This window comes from Phalacrocorax aristotelis, chromosome Z, assembly GCF_949628215.1.
Source record: "Phalacrocorax aristotelis chromosome Z, bGulAri2.1, whole genome shotgun sequence".
NCBI classification, from domain to species: Eukaryota; Metazoa; Chordata; class Aves; order Suliformes; family Phalacrocoracidae; genus Phalacrocorax; species Phalacrocorax aristotelis.
The window spans coordinates 51459942-51473190 of NC_134311.1; the positions used below are offsets into that span (position 1 = coordinate 51459942).

A 13249-nucleotide genomic window follows, 5' to 3' on the forward strand; every position below is an offset into this window, starting at 1 on the left:
GGCGGGGCCAGGGCGGGGCCGTGGACCCCGAGGAGGGAGCCCGTCCGTCGACCCCCTCCCCGCCTCAGGGGGGCCTGTCTGTCCTCAGGGGCCCGCCGCGGCGGGCGGCTGTGGGCCCCTGCTGTCAGCCGGGAGCGGCCGGGCACTGCGGACGGCAGCCCCCCTCCGGGGCGCCGCGGGGCGTGGAGCAGCCCCTCCCGTGCCCCCCGTCCCCGCGGGGAACAAGGGCTTCTTGTCTCTCGCAAGTTTCCGCCTGCCCTCGCCAGCGGGAGCCGCTGTGAGGTAAAAACCGACCTAAACTGAGGCAAAGGGCCTTGGACAGGCAAGCACAAGTTTGAAGGACAGACCGTGCCTTGTTCGGCCGTGGTAAACAAAAGCATCTTTGCTGTGGTCTCGCTTCATAGTGGTGCGTGTGTTAGTTGGACCAAAGGAAAAATAAATGCACTGGTGGTGTTTTAAGCAACGTGCGCGTGTGTGCTAGTTCTGTCCCAGCTCCCGGGATCTATTGCACAGTTCTGACCTGGCCAAATGTGCACTTCTCTGTAACTTATTACATGATGAGTTTGTTCCTTATTTTCTTGCCCACGCCAAGTCAACGTGCTTCATCTGGAACTAGGCTGTCTGTTACAGATGAGTAAAAAGAGAAAGAATTTGGCTGCTGACCTGAAGAGATGAGTTAATGAAAGAACAGCAGAGTCAGAGGACTTGATCTACAACTACGGATTGGGAAGCCTTTATCCAGGAGAAAAAGGAAGAACGGAAGTTGGGACAGGGAAGAACTAAAAAGCCATGTAAAAGTTTGGTAGACGATGAGTCTCAAAACCACGGACGGGTTCATGTTCATAACTTGCAGTGATTTCAAAGCAAGCTGTTAACTGTCACCTGACAATTTGGTCCTGTCAAATGAAATACCTTTCTTTAAGGACAAGCATATCACTGTCATTTCTACGTTGTAATGTGTGCTTTTTTACTCTTTGTGCAGAAGAGAAGAGTATGCCCATGTCATATAACATCATCTAATAGAAAACAAAATCTAGGCCAGTTCAGAACTAGAATTTAACTCAGTGTGTACATCGCTTTTCATATTTGGCTTCCTTGAACATGCGTTTTAAAGGATACCTGGTGATTTTGAAATAAAGTCAACTACAGCATGTTTTCTTCTAGTATATCTAGTCCCTGATCTCACTGAAAGTTTCTGTGGTATTGCATCCTCTAATAATTTGCTTTTCATTTTTAACGTCTCTGTCTTTCCAGGCTGCAATGTGAAAAACTCACACAAGCGTGAACTGCAGTGACACTGAAAACTCGCAAACAGGGAAAGGAAACAAACTGCAAAATAAAAATGTTCCGAGGCCTCCCAAATATAATCACCTGATATGCCACCAGTATCCAGACCGCTTAAAAGACTAGGTGAGCAGCGTACTAAATGTTGTTTGTGTTCACTGCATATTTAAGATTCTGCTCATCAAGATCTCTGTCGACAGAACCCTGCAAATGCAAAGAATTCTGCTGAAATAGATGGGAAGTCCTTACATTATTAAGTTTCAACATTTTGTCAGGGTGAGGTTTAGTCAAACCTTCAAAACTTGCCAAACTCTTGAGTGATAAAGCACACCATCACTTGACGAGATTGTGAAGGTCCATTTAGGACTCCAAACGTCACAGCTTATCTAATGATACCAGGCATTTTTACTTTTGTTTGTTTTCTATTATAATTAGTTTAAACACATTTTAGCATAGTAGAGCAAGACACACTCTTGTCCTGTGAAATAGCCTTTTTCACTGGTCTGGTCAGCATTGTTCATTATATTCAACAGTGTTCCTGCTACTCTGTTAATTTTTAACAAGTCCTTTCAAAGGCACCTGCACCCAAAAAACTGTCAGCATCTCAGATTTGCATCTTATTACCGTTTAAGCATCCCCCTTTCCTTTTCCTTTGCTAAATGACCATACACAGTCTAGATACATTTGCATGTTAATATGCTCCGGTGCAAGTGTCCCCCTGACACGTGGGAACTTGAAAAAGGATTGAAGTATCCTTTATCTGCATCCTATTTATATATTTAATCTCACACGTTCACACCACGTCAAACACAAATATGTGTAGGGTGTAGTAGCACAGGCATAACCACAGAATCCTAAATCAAACAGATATGTAAAACACTAAACTCAGTAAACATACCCACAAATAATGGACAAAAATACCATTAATTATAGACAAAGCTTAATTTTGAAAACTGTAGTTTGCTTTTCAAAGCAAGTTACAAAACTTGCCATCTGTGCAAAGGGATTAGTTTTACTTTCTTCGTTACTTGTGTTCCAAATTCTGAGATTAGCATACAGACCAGGAAATAGGTTTTGTTTCATTTTCATATTCAAACAGCTAAAAATTATAGAAACAGTTTTGTTGTATTTACTTCAAAAATTCTACAGTTGGATTTAGATTTATCATTTTCAGCTGAAATTAAAAAATCAAAGTATATTCAGTATTCAGTGGAGGGGGATTATTTGCAAAACCTTCATGAATTAGAACAAGACGAAGGAAGTTACTCATTTAAGTAAAATGTGTGAAGTCAGACTGTCTGCATGTATTTCACTTTTCCTTCTGCTTTTGGAGTAGGTTGTAAAATTCTTCACATTTAAAGATAAGTACCTATGTTCTAATAGTTTTTTCTCCTTCTCTTTGCGTAGGCCCAGCCTTAGAGAAGAATATATTTCGGTTAAAAACGCATGCTTTTTCTTTGAACATATGGCACAAAGAACACTCTTGAAGGAAACTTTTTCATTATTTATAGTCATTCTCTGAAACCTATTTCTTTCAGTGATAGGACTGAATACCTCCTTCCTAGAGGAGAAGTGAGGAACAAGCACTTGTAAACAGAGGTTTGCATATGATTCAGCTCCCAAAAGGACACACTTCTAATTCATCCGCTTTGGGGAAAAATAGTCCAACCTAGGAAAACAAGCCATCTCTTGGCTTTGAGGGTCCCAATGGTACACATAATTCTGTCCCCTTCTAGACAATCACTTGGTTAGTGTTCTCCTGAGAGACAGTAGCGAGTACTGAAAAAACCACCGCCATGCATTTCTGCAAAGACTGGTTTTGGAGCATATACCTAAGGATGCAAAACGTACTTCCCCAGGCACTAAATTTTACCCTGAACGCTACTCCTGGTGGAAAATGCACTTTTGGACACTACCTTCTCTAATGGCCCCGTGTTCTTGGTCAGGTACAAAATGCTGCATCATACGACGATCCCAAAAGAAAAATGAAAATTTAAAAAAAAATTTAAAAAGAACCACACAGGAAAAAAAAAAAAACCACAAGAACTGGCATCGGTTCAATTGCTGAGTGACCAAAAAGCACTCAGACACTACAGTGACTAACGCAATACAAGGACGTCTATAAAACAGAGAGGAATAAAATCAGATAATGGTCCCCCCCCTCCTCTGTATCCATAAGTGCCCTATTTCCCTTCCGTAGCATTCTCCAGGGGCTGGGTGAGCTGCAGCTTTCCAAGAGCTCTCAGGGATTCAGTGACTGTGAAGTGTCAGAGGCAGCAAAGGAGTCCACTTTAGAGCCTGCAGTGGTCAGGAATAATGCTCTACGTGACAGATTCTTGGTTTGTGTGGCGGGAGGGTGTGCTGGATGTGCAGTGGCAGTAAAACTTGGATTGAAATCAACGACATAGTGGTATTGCTGTATTGCTTACCTATATTGGTAGCATATACACAGATCAGCCACATGTAGCACATAAGATTTTCATCTGTATCTTTCAAATTGAGTTATTTGGTTTGGTTGGTTTCAATAGTTTCTGATATGTTTTCTGCAAATAGAGAAAGAGTAAGTAATTTTTTAGTTCACTCTTTAATGAAGCTGATTGCCTCATGTGAACAGCAATGCCCGCACTGATCTCCACACTGCCCGCAGCTCTGTTAAATGTTCCAAGACTTTGAACCCTTTCATCCATATGGCTCAGCACAGGTTGGTGTGGATCTGATTTGGAGATGGAGTAAATTAATTTCTTGCCAAGTTAGCTGAGTCACAACTGAGCAGCAGCATGGGATTTCCTTTTACGGAACATGCGCCTTTCTCCTATTATAGGATAAAACCTAGCATGCGGCCAACAGTTGGGTAGCTGGAAAAAGCAGGCAGGCAAGTAAGTGCAAGCACTTGTCTTAACTGTAAAACTTATTGAAAATAAATTTTGAAATACAGTCCACTGATAGGAAATGGCTTGGTATAAAAGGGAACTGCAAATGTACCATCACTCGGTGACTTTCAGAGCTTTTCACTTAGTGTCTGAGTAAACAGATATGTATGCTAGCACCATCCAGTGAGGAAAAGAGTCAGGAAGAAACATCTGAGGTTCTCCTTCCTTAAGAAAATCTGCTAACAGATTGAAACAAAACAAAATTAATAAAACTGCAGCCTGAGTTGAAGGAGAGACTTGAAGTGTAGACACTGCAAACCTCAGCTTGCAGTGTTTGCCAGTGGCTCTGCAGCCCGAACTCCTAGTGACTGCAGTACAGATGCTTCTGTGGTCCATCAGTATAGGTCTGCATTGAGTTACACTTTATTTCCTAATAAAATTTCGCTTGCCTAGGTTTTGTTTTGTTTTCTTGTGCTTTCCCCTAGACTATTTCATCTTTAGAGCAGATATCCTCTGTGTTTAACTGGTGCCTAAACCCAATGATACGTGATTTCATATGGCTTTTGGTTGTACTGTTATGCAGATTGAATATATTTATATTCATAATAAAGAAGAACTAAAGTTGTGCCTTCCTGGGTCTACCTGTAACCAGGAAAATACATTGTAACTTCCTCAAAAATGTATTTGACAATCCCTTGGGAGTAGGGAAGTCTGCTAACTTGAAAACTTCTTGTAACAGATTTTGGAGGGACTGGGGTTCTTGTTTTTCCATGGAAAAAATCTAAGCAAAATCACCTCAGCTTTCTGGCATTAGTCAAACATGGGAAACAGTCCACTTCCCTCATATACACCAACTAATACTTCTGCTTTCAGCCTTGGACTTTCCAAACATTTAGAGGGACTCAAAAATTAACCAGAAGTAGTCTAATGCAAAATTCAAGTTTTCCATCCCAGGTTCACGTAAATACCTTCTCCAGGACTTCATCCTGTGCTGTGTTCAGGGCTGCATAATGACTTGGGTGGACCTGGTGTCAGCTTGTGGAAAGTAAGTTTGTTAATTGAAGTAGGTATTTTCACACGTGTACATATATTAGAATTTTTTATTTTGTTTCAAGGTATCTGTGGACATTTAGATGGAAACCTCTGTTAAGGATTTTCAAATTAAGGTTTCTAGAAGTTAAACATGTGCTGATTGATGATATCTGATTTTAAATGCAGCGAACTGCAGCTCTGTCAAGGTGCTTTTGCTTTGTGTTGTTACGGAAAGTTAACCTTCCTGAAGTTGTTTGCCAGCACTGATCTATCTGTGAAAGTCAGGAAGCTTCAAAAGTTAATGTTTACATAAATTCATTTTAGTCAGTAATTTCTTATCCTGTAGAGGTTTTTTTATTATTATTTAATCTGTTTGTGTAATTTAATCCGCCTTAGGCAGTGTGACAGGATGAGAGTGTGATACAGCCACAAACTAAAAGGGCAAAAGAAAACAGAACAGGGTAACTAAATCCCTTTAAGGTCAACTATGGAAATTTTGGAATTTCCTCACTGGAGAGTTCAACCTTAATTATATTTGAGTGATTTTTTTTTTTTGGCATTTTTATGTACGATTAAGGTACAATTACTATGCTATTTAAATGCAATATGGAAGTTAATGTCATAAAACTGAACCAAACTTTTTCCAAACTGCCTGCTGTATTAACATCAATCACCAGAAACCTTGAAGAGCAAGAACCTTTACTACACACAAATATACGAACAAGAACATTTTATGGACTGTTTCTAAAACTCTTTAAATTGCTTACAGTAAATTCAAAGTGAAACATTTCATTTGTTTGTAGTTAATTTTTCCACTTGTTATTGTCATCTTAGTATTAGACAGTGAAGCAAAGGCACGGAGCTTCACTTTTGTTTCTACTCAGTTTTACTTCTGGTTGATAGTAGAAAGTAATAGCCAGTTGTGTTTTGATTCCCAGTTCTGGAAAAGGATTAGCAGAGTTTAAAATCAGAAACATATTTAAGTTTGAAATAAATTATAAAAATATGCATTGTGCTGATTTTTCAAAAGTGCTAAGTAATTATTGCTCAAATGAGAGTCAGTATGAGATGCTTTGCTTTATCAATATTTCTGAAAAAATTACTTTGGGAAGCATCTAGATATCAATGTTGGTGTCAAATGTGCACACAGGCAAGACTGTAACATCAAAACATTTTAGGTTAAAAGTAAATTATTAAGTATCTTTAGCATAGCTGTTTTGCTTTTGAATCCTTTGGACAATTTCAGTTAAAACTAGCAGAAGCACAGGGGTTTCACAAAGAAATGAACAAATTCTCTGTGTGGATTCAAAACGGTGACCTGCTAGGTACCTGTGCAAACCAGCTAAGCACTTCTTATAAAAAAAGGTCTGTCCCACACACCACCACTGGGGTAACACTGCTTTAATTAATTGTGAGGTCAGACTCTACAGAATTTTAATTAACTAGTAACTTTCACTGTTGCTTTGGAATTACATCAGTACAAACAACATCAAACCTGTGTCAGTCACTCTTCTTTTTCTCCTTTGTTTTTGAACTCCAGTCACATTGGTTAGGTCTTTTCTTTGTAATTAAAACCATAAATCAAATCCAGCTGTTTTCATTTCTCGTTTCCAGAAAAAAAAATGGTCCAGCAACTATTACGTCTAAAAACATCAGTTCCTCATTCCACTTTTTGTAGCGTAATGGAAATAAACCACATATTGGAGCTCTCAGGGAGAGCATTTCAGCATCTAGAAATAGCTTCTACAAATTCCTCTTCTTGGAGGAGATTTTTAGATAAGCAGTTCCAGTAAGTGTTCCCTCACACCGAGGCCAACACGCAAAACAAAGCCTGAATGTTCTCCCATAGGCAAAGGGATATATATCACTAGCTGTTGGGTTTCCTGATCTGCCTTCTGTGGGATTATAAAAGATATCAGTGAGGTAGTTGTACGTGAGACAGAAACAGTAGTTCACTCAGTTTGATCCTTGCAGGGAGTAGCTTCAAAATATGTCATTCCCAAGGAAACTTTCATGTGAAGGACAGACCAATTAGAAGCGTTTACCTAATTGCTTGAAAGAGCACAACTAGTTCTCATCCACAGAAATGAAGGAAACCTATTTTTCATCGTTTGTGGTGAATGCCCTATCCACTGCCAAGCGCTGTGGAATCTGGCATACCGGGACCAGAGAAGCCACACAAATGCCCTGCAGCCCTGGTGCCACCTTTGACACGGCTAGACCTGGGGGGCAAGCAAGGTCCTCTGACATGAACCATGTGAGTCCATCCCTCCTGGTTTTGAGTATCTTCTCTTCGGCTTCCTCTGCTGCTGCACAGTTGAGTCAGCCATAGGTGGAAAGCCTAGACCTACCAGCAAACCCAGCTGCAGATATTTTTGGTCAGCAGAAATTTTGAAAATGGGAGCCAGTTTGTGCAGAAGAAATGCTGCAGCAGGCAACAGAAATAAATATTCTACTGAACTACAGATGGTCTACCTTTCAGTAAATGGCAGAGGAAGCAAGCCAAAACGATTGCAAGGGAGGCTGCTTTTACTTGGAACTGCCACTTTTCTGCTTCCCCTCAAAAGTGAAACTAATGTATTACGCTACACACATAGCTTGCCGAGTTCAATATTTGGCCAGCAGCTGCAGTAACACCAGTAGGAGTGGATTGTTGTGAGGATGGTGGGTGAGACACAGCTACTAGAATCCTTAGTACTGGCATTTCTTGGTTTGCAGCATGTGCTGTAAAAATATTCTGGCAAGGATTGTGATTTTTTTTTTACGCCTTATAAAATGTTAGTAGGATAAAGAACAATATTTTAAAATAGTTTAAAATATTTGAAACATAGGGAGATATTTGAAACACTATCATAGTTACATTTGTCTCTCCCATTGTGAGCTTTTTTATCTCTGTGACTTTTTTCCCACTTTTTTTCTCATTGGTATTCCCCACCCTGCTCCTTTGAAAAGCAAGGAGCTAAAAAGTAGTATCTAGTCCCCAGAACTCCTATTCTTAAGCCAACATTGCCTTTTTATTGGAAATAGCCTTTGTAGCAGCAATGGTTGGCAGTCAGGGCCTTTACCAGTGGAAGGTTAATGAGAGAGAAAGACCCACAATATTGTGAAGTAAACACAGCACTAGGTCTGCTTCCTTAATAGGGGTCCTAAAAGAATACAGTCTTTCAGCTTCATAACAGTGGTGCTGTATGACAAGATTTTCTTTTGGGCAGCCCATAGCCCCTGACTTTATAAGAATGTGCCCATTATCCCTTTAGTAGCATGATGTGCCACCAGTTTTAAAGCGGCCCAAACATTTTAATGCTGATCAGCAAGAAACTTTGATTTTGAGTGTTAGTAAATAGTTTGCTTTCTTGCTCCGCTTCAAAACTCAGACGATTCAGCTAGAAGACCATTACTTTTCCTCTGTCTGTCAGATAAGGCTTTCTGATCCCGAAGCAGAACCTTTTTCCTTTGAGGTATTTCATGTGTTACTCATGGGGTGGAAATATACTGGACCCCACAGGGCTTTCTTGCGCTGTAAGAACCAGGAGCTGAAAGCTGACCAAGTGAAATAAGTACTTGTTTTTAAACAGCAGGTGATTAAATGCTAGAACAAATTCACAGAACTATGTAATGGAAATACTATGTCTCAGTGTTCCTCGGAAACACTGGAGGCCCTTCTGAAAATTGTAATTTCCTTGAAAGAGGAAGAATGTACTAATATACAGGAGGTCAGACTCTGTGTAATTAGCAACCCCTCTTGGTCATAAACTTTCAGACTCCAAGATTGCAAGTCTTCAAGGAGACCTCTGAGATGGAAGAGATGACGACAATGCTTTGTTTCCACAGCAGGACCTACTAGGGCACATTTAATTAGAAGAACTTCAATGTATCTATTCACTTTTCCCTTTTATAAACCCTGTATGAAAGTCCCTGAAGTGAAGCAGATCAGTAACCATTGGACAAAGGAGAAGGAAGTTGTCTGGGTGAGTGGCCAGGTGTACAGCCTGCAGACAAATCCATGTACTTGCCAGGGAACAGAGAAGGGAAATGATCCAGCAACTCAGAACCCCACGGCAGCATGGTGGGGCTGTTCTTCCAGCTTGTACAATGGAGGAAAGGCCATGGAGCTAACAGGGAGGGAGAGAGGAGGAAGAACAGGTCAGCAGAGAAAGGGATGTACCATAAAGGAAATCTTTCTCAAGTAAAAATGGCAGAGTTTAGTCTTGACAAGAATCTAATGTAGACAAAATAACCCAAGCAAATCCTGTGAACAAAACAAAGAAAAAAAAACCACAGAAAAAAAAAGCAGAAATAAGCCAGGGATATTTGGGCTTGTAGAGCCACAACATGTTTATAACCCTGATAAGGTGAGGGAAATATTTGCACAAACCTGAGAACCTGTGCATCTTGATCTCTTCTAGTGCAGCTCCCTGTGGGAAACAAATGAGTCACTTCATTCTTCCATACCACAGGCACAAAGGCAGTTCTCCAAAACACAGACTTTGGAACAGATGATAAAAACGCATAAGGCCCAGAATTTCATTACATTAATGCAAAAAATGCACCTTTTTATGTACATGCCTATGACTTGGCAAAACCAATTCAAATAGTTCATTAATTAATAGCATTGTTCTTGTCTGGGGAAGACATAAGGCAGAGTAAATCAATGGGAGATTTTACTGAAATCTGAAAAGGTATGGAAACAGGTGTTTCAGTCAAGTTGTCTCGTAGCAGCTCTTTCTTCAAAAGCTGGGTCAGTGAAGAAAATGCCGTAACATAAGCGTGGTTAAGTATTTTGTCTGTGTTTCAGTCTGGCGAGTGTGGATTTTGATAATTTCCTATGTTTTCCTTACAATGTTTCAACAGCTATTCAGCAATTTCTGACCAAATTGCTTTTTTCTGTGTGAACCTGTGGGCCTGGGGAGGGAAAAGAGGGTAACAGGATCCTGTAATATCCATCTCCTTGGCTATTAGTTACACCCTCTTTTCAAGAACACTTCTTACTATAAATTTCAAGTCTTAAAAACCATCTGCTTACAATGCTTATTTAACTCTGGAAGCTGAAACAGGTGTTCATTCTTTATTTGTACTTCGAAACTGAAAATTAAGAAGAAAAACTATTTAGGCAGCTGCCACATTTTTCCTGTGACAAGGCCAGCCCCAGATGGTGTAGCTTTAGATTAGCCCCCCCTCCCATCACCCTCTTTTTGAGTAAGAGGCTGTTAAGGAGCCCATGCGTTATGTAACAGCCTGTTCTTCTGAGATGCTCTAAATACTATGGAAAAAGCCAGATCTTTTCAAATCAGCTCTTCTTCACTTAACATCATTACTTAGAAAAGACTGAAACAAGATCTTGACACTGTTTCAAGTGAAAACTTGCTACTGACATTAATAGTGAAGGATAAGAAAAGAGTATTTTTATTAACAACCTGACAAACACATTTCCAAAAGAAACAGGAATAACATTTTCTAGGCTGTCTTATCTAGCCCTGATATATTGTGGATGTTTTCTTTAAAAGTACATTACACACATTATTTAAGTCACAAGGAACAAGGTGAAAAAAGTGGATCATACACTTGTGGCATGAATTATGAAGTAGATTTTTACATTCAGTGCTCAGAAACATTCCTCAGTAGAAACCCTTTCCCGCAGACACATTCTGAATCTGTAGATGTGTTTCTAAACACACATACTTAAACAAATATCTCGGGAAGCCTTACTGAATCAGGCACCTTCTGAATGCTGACACACAAACAAGCCAGAAGTTTTTTGGTTTTTCACTTTGGTGATGTTTAAAAAAAATAAAGTTAAAAAATCGTACATATTTTGACCTAGACCCAGCTTGCAGATGCATAGTGCTTTATACCTAATCAAAACCACATTTCCAGACACATGGAAGAGAAGTGACAGCCCTGATGGTGCTGAGGGATGACCACTCAGAACCACAGTCTTACCTTACAGAAGAATATTTGCATTCATCACTGTCTAAAGCGACCTTTTTTTCTTATCCATGGAGACAGTTTAAGATTGGAAAAAGGTGTAACTTACAAGGAGCAGAGTAGCTGCAGGTTAGAAGCATGGTAAGAAGCCTGCAAGAAGAACCATTTTTCTCAAATGGTGTGACTTCGATGCAGTCTGCAAACACGGGTGCCCTACTGAGCCTGTCACATTTTGTACAGTGGGATGTGTCACTGACACATAGTGATTATCACTGGAAACAAACCCTTAATCCTAATAGTTCATCCATAGTTAAGCACTGGATACCTCACAGGGATCAGCCTCCACAAGGAACCTATAGATTTTCACTGTGGGCTCAGTGTTAAAGGAGTATGGATGTTTGTTGCATGAACAGCAGAGTGGAGGCTGCCAGGGAAGTAAGACCAAACCGATACAGAGAAGAGCGGAGTGAGTGTGGACGGTCTGGCAGACATACAGCACGAGGGCAAACGAACAGACACCAGCCTACACCTGGCATGCACAAGGGTGCCCCCTCAACAGCAGCACAGTTGTGCAGAGTGGTTGCCAGCAGTGGCAGGCTCCTGGCTGCTTCACTGCTGTGGGCTACCAGCAACAGTTCACCCTGATGTTAAGAGTTGCTTTTGGCCATTGTTTTCTTGTGGTTATATCCTTGACCAATACCAGTTTATAATAAAACATTTTCTCTGTGGGTCTCCTTATTGCTATCTCCAGAAACATGGTTGTTTCTCTGCTCTGTAGTACACAGGGAATATAGGTCTGGGCACTCTTCTTGGTGTGTATATATAATAATGTTACTGTTCCAAGAAAGAGATTAGCACTCCTGCCTAACATATATTGTTACAGATATACTAGCAAATCATCCTAAGAAATCTGTCTTATAACAATGTCTCAACTTAACTTTATTTAGCCCAAGTGCTACTTGGATGTTGCGATGCTCTGATGCAACACGTTGGTCACACATACAATGCTGTCACCGCAGTTCAACCCACATACTCTTCCCTGCAGGACTTTCTTTTTATCCCTCCCACTGACAACAGGCAACAGGTGTTTTTCAGAGCTTGTTAGTGCTACTCCTAGATCAGACACAAGGAAAACTGTACATATCCCACCAAGGATGGTCTTCTAAGACAGAGCTTACCAAGACCTAAGCAGTAACTGTGAACACGACCCCTTCCACCTTTTTCTTTTATTTAGAGTTGCCCTGACACAGTTGCATGTCTCACTTGGTATCCCTAGGATTTAGACTAAACAGAACTGCTTTCATTAGATGTACAAAATAAAGGTGTGGTGATGGCCATACAATATCAAAAAATGAGAAAGAAACATGTAGGCAAGATTATGCCTTCTGAAAGCTGGTACTTTTCGTCTGTTTTTCCTCCTGGTGCTATCTCAAGAGCATGACTGAAAAATGGGGAAGTGAATGTCAGAGCTTACAAGCAGAATTATGCCTCAGTGGCTTGAAACAAAATATATTTGACTCATACTATCACCTGTGGGGAAGGAGAAGAAGAGTATCTATGTTCTGGCAGTAACATAATCACCATGTTGAAAACATTACGTAAGACAGCCATGTACTTACTGTTTTGGCCTAGCTAACTTACCTGCTGTGTGCTTCCCCCGACAGTTACTGCACTGGCTTCCAGTCATACACCTTCAGTAAAGTGTACTGGCTTCAACTGAAACAGTTTCACCTTCAGCATTACTCCAGAACTTGTCCTACAGCAAGGTCACATGAATTTTCTGATGTAACCACAGAAGTTACCATCATAGCTTAGAAATGGAAGAGAGTTTGACAACAGATATTACAAAAGTGGAAGTGAGTGCAAGGTAAAGGCACATTTTGCAAATACTCTTCATACCACCACTGTAGCAGCCTTTCCCGTTAGGCAAGTTTAAAGGAAGTTGTTCTCCATTTAATGAGGTGTTCTGATTAGTTCTCCCCAAACCGTTTTTCTGTGCGCTCTTCACACTCTCCCCATACATTAAAATTATTGCAATTAGAACGCACATTACAAAATATGTCTGTTAATTAGACCCCTCCCACACTTGCACCTCTTTGTGGTCCAGCCTTGAAGCTTTCTGTAAGCAGAAGTTTCCA

The 13249-nt window shown here is 40.5% G+C and overlaps 1 long non-coding RNA gene across 1 annotated transcript; it reads left to right on the forward strand.

Annotated features, from left to right (window-relative positions):
* The first annotated feature begins 22 nt into the window (after positions 1-22).
* On the forward strand, positions 23-4607 carry LOC142050066 (uncharacterized). The gene is made up of 3 exons (XR_012657909.1): positions 23-1064; positions 1255-1410; positions 2692-4607. It is a non-coding gene; the product is annotated as an uncharacterized LOC142050066 (long non-coding RNA).
* Positions 4608-13249: the final 8642 nt, after the last annotated feature.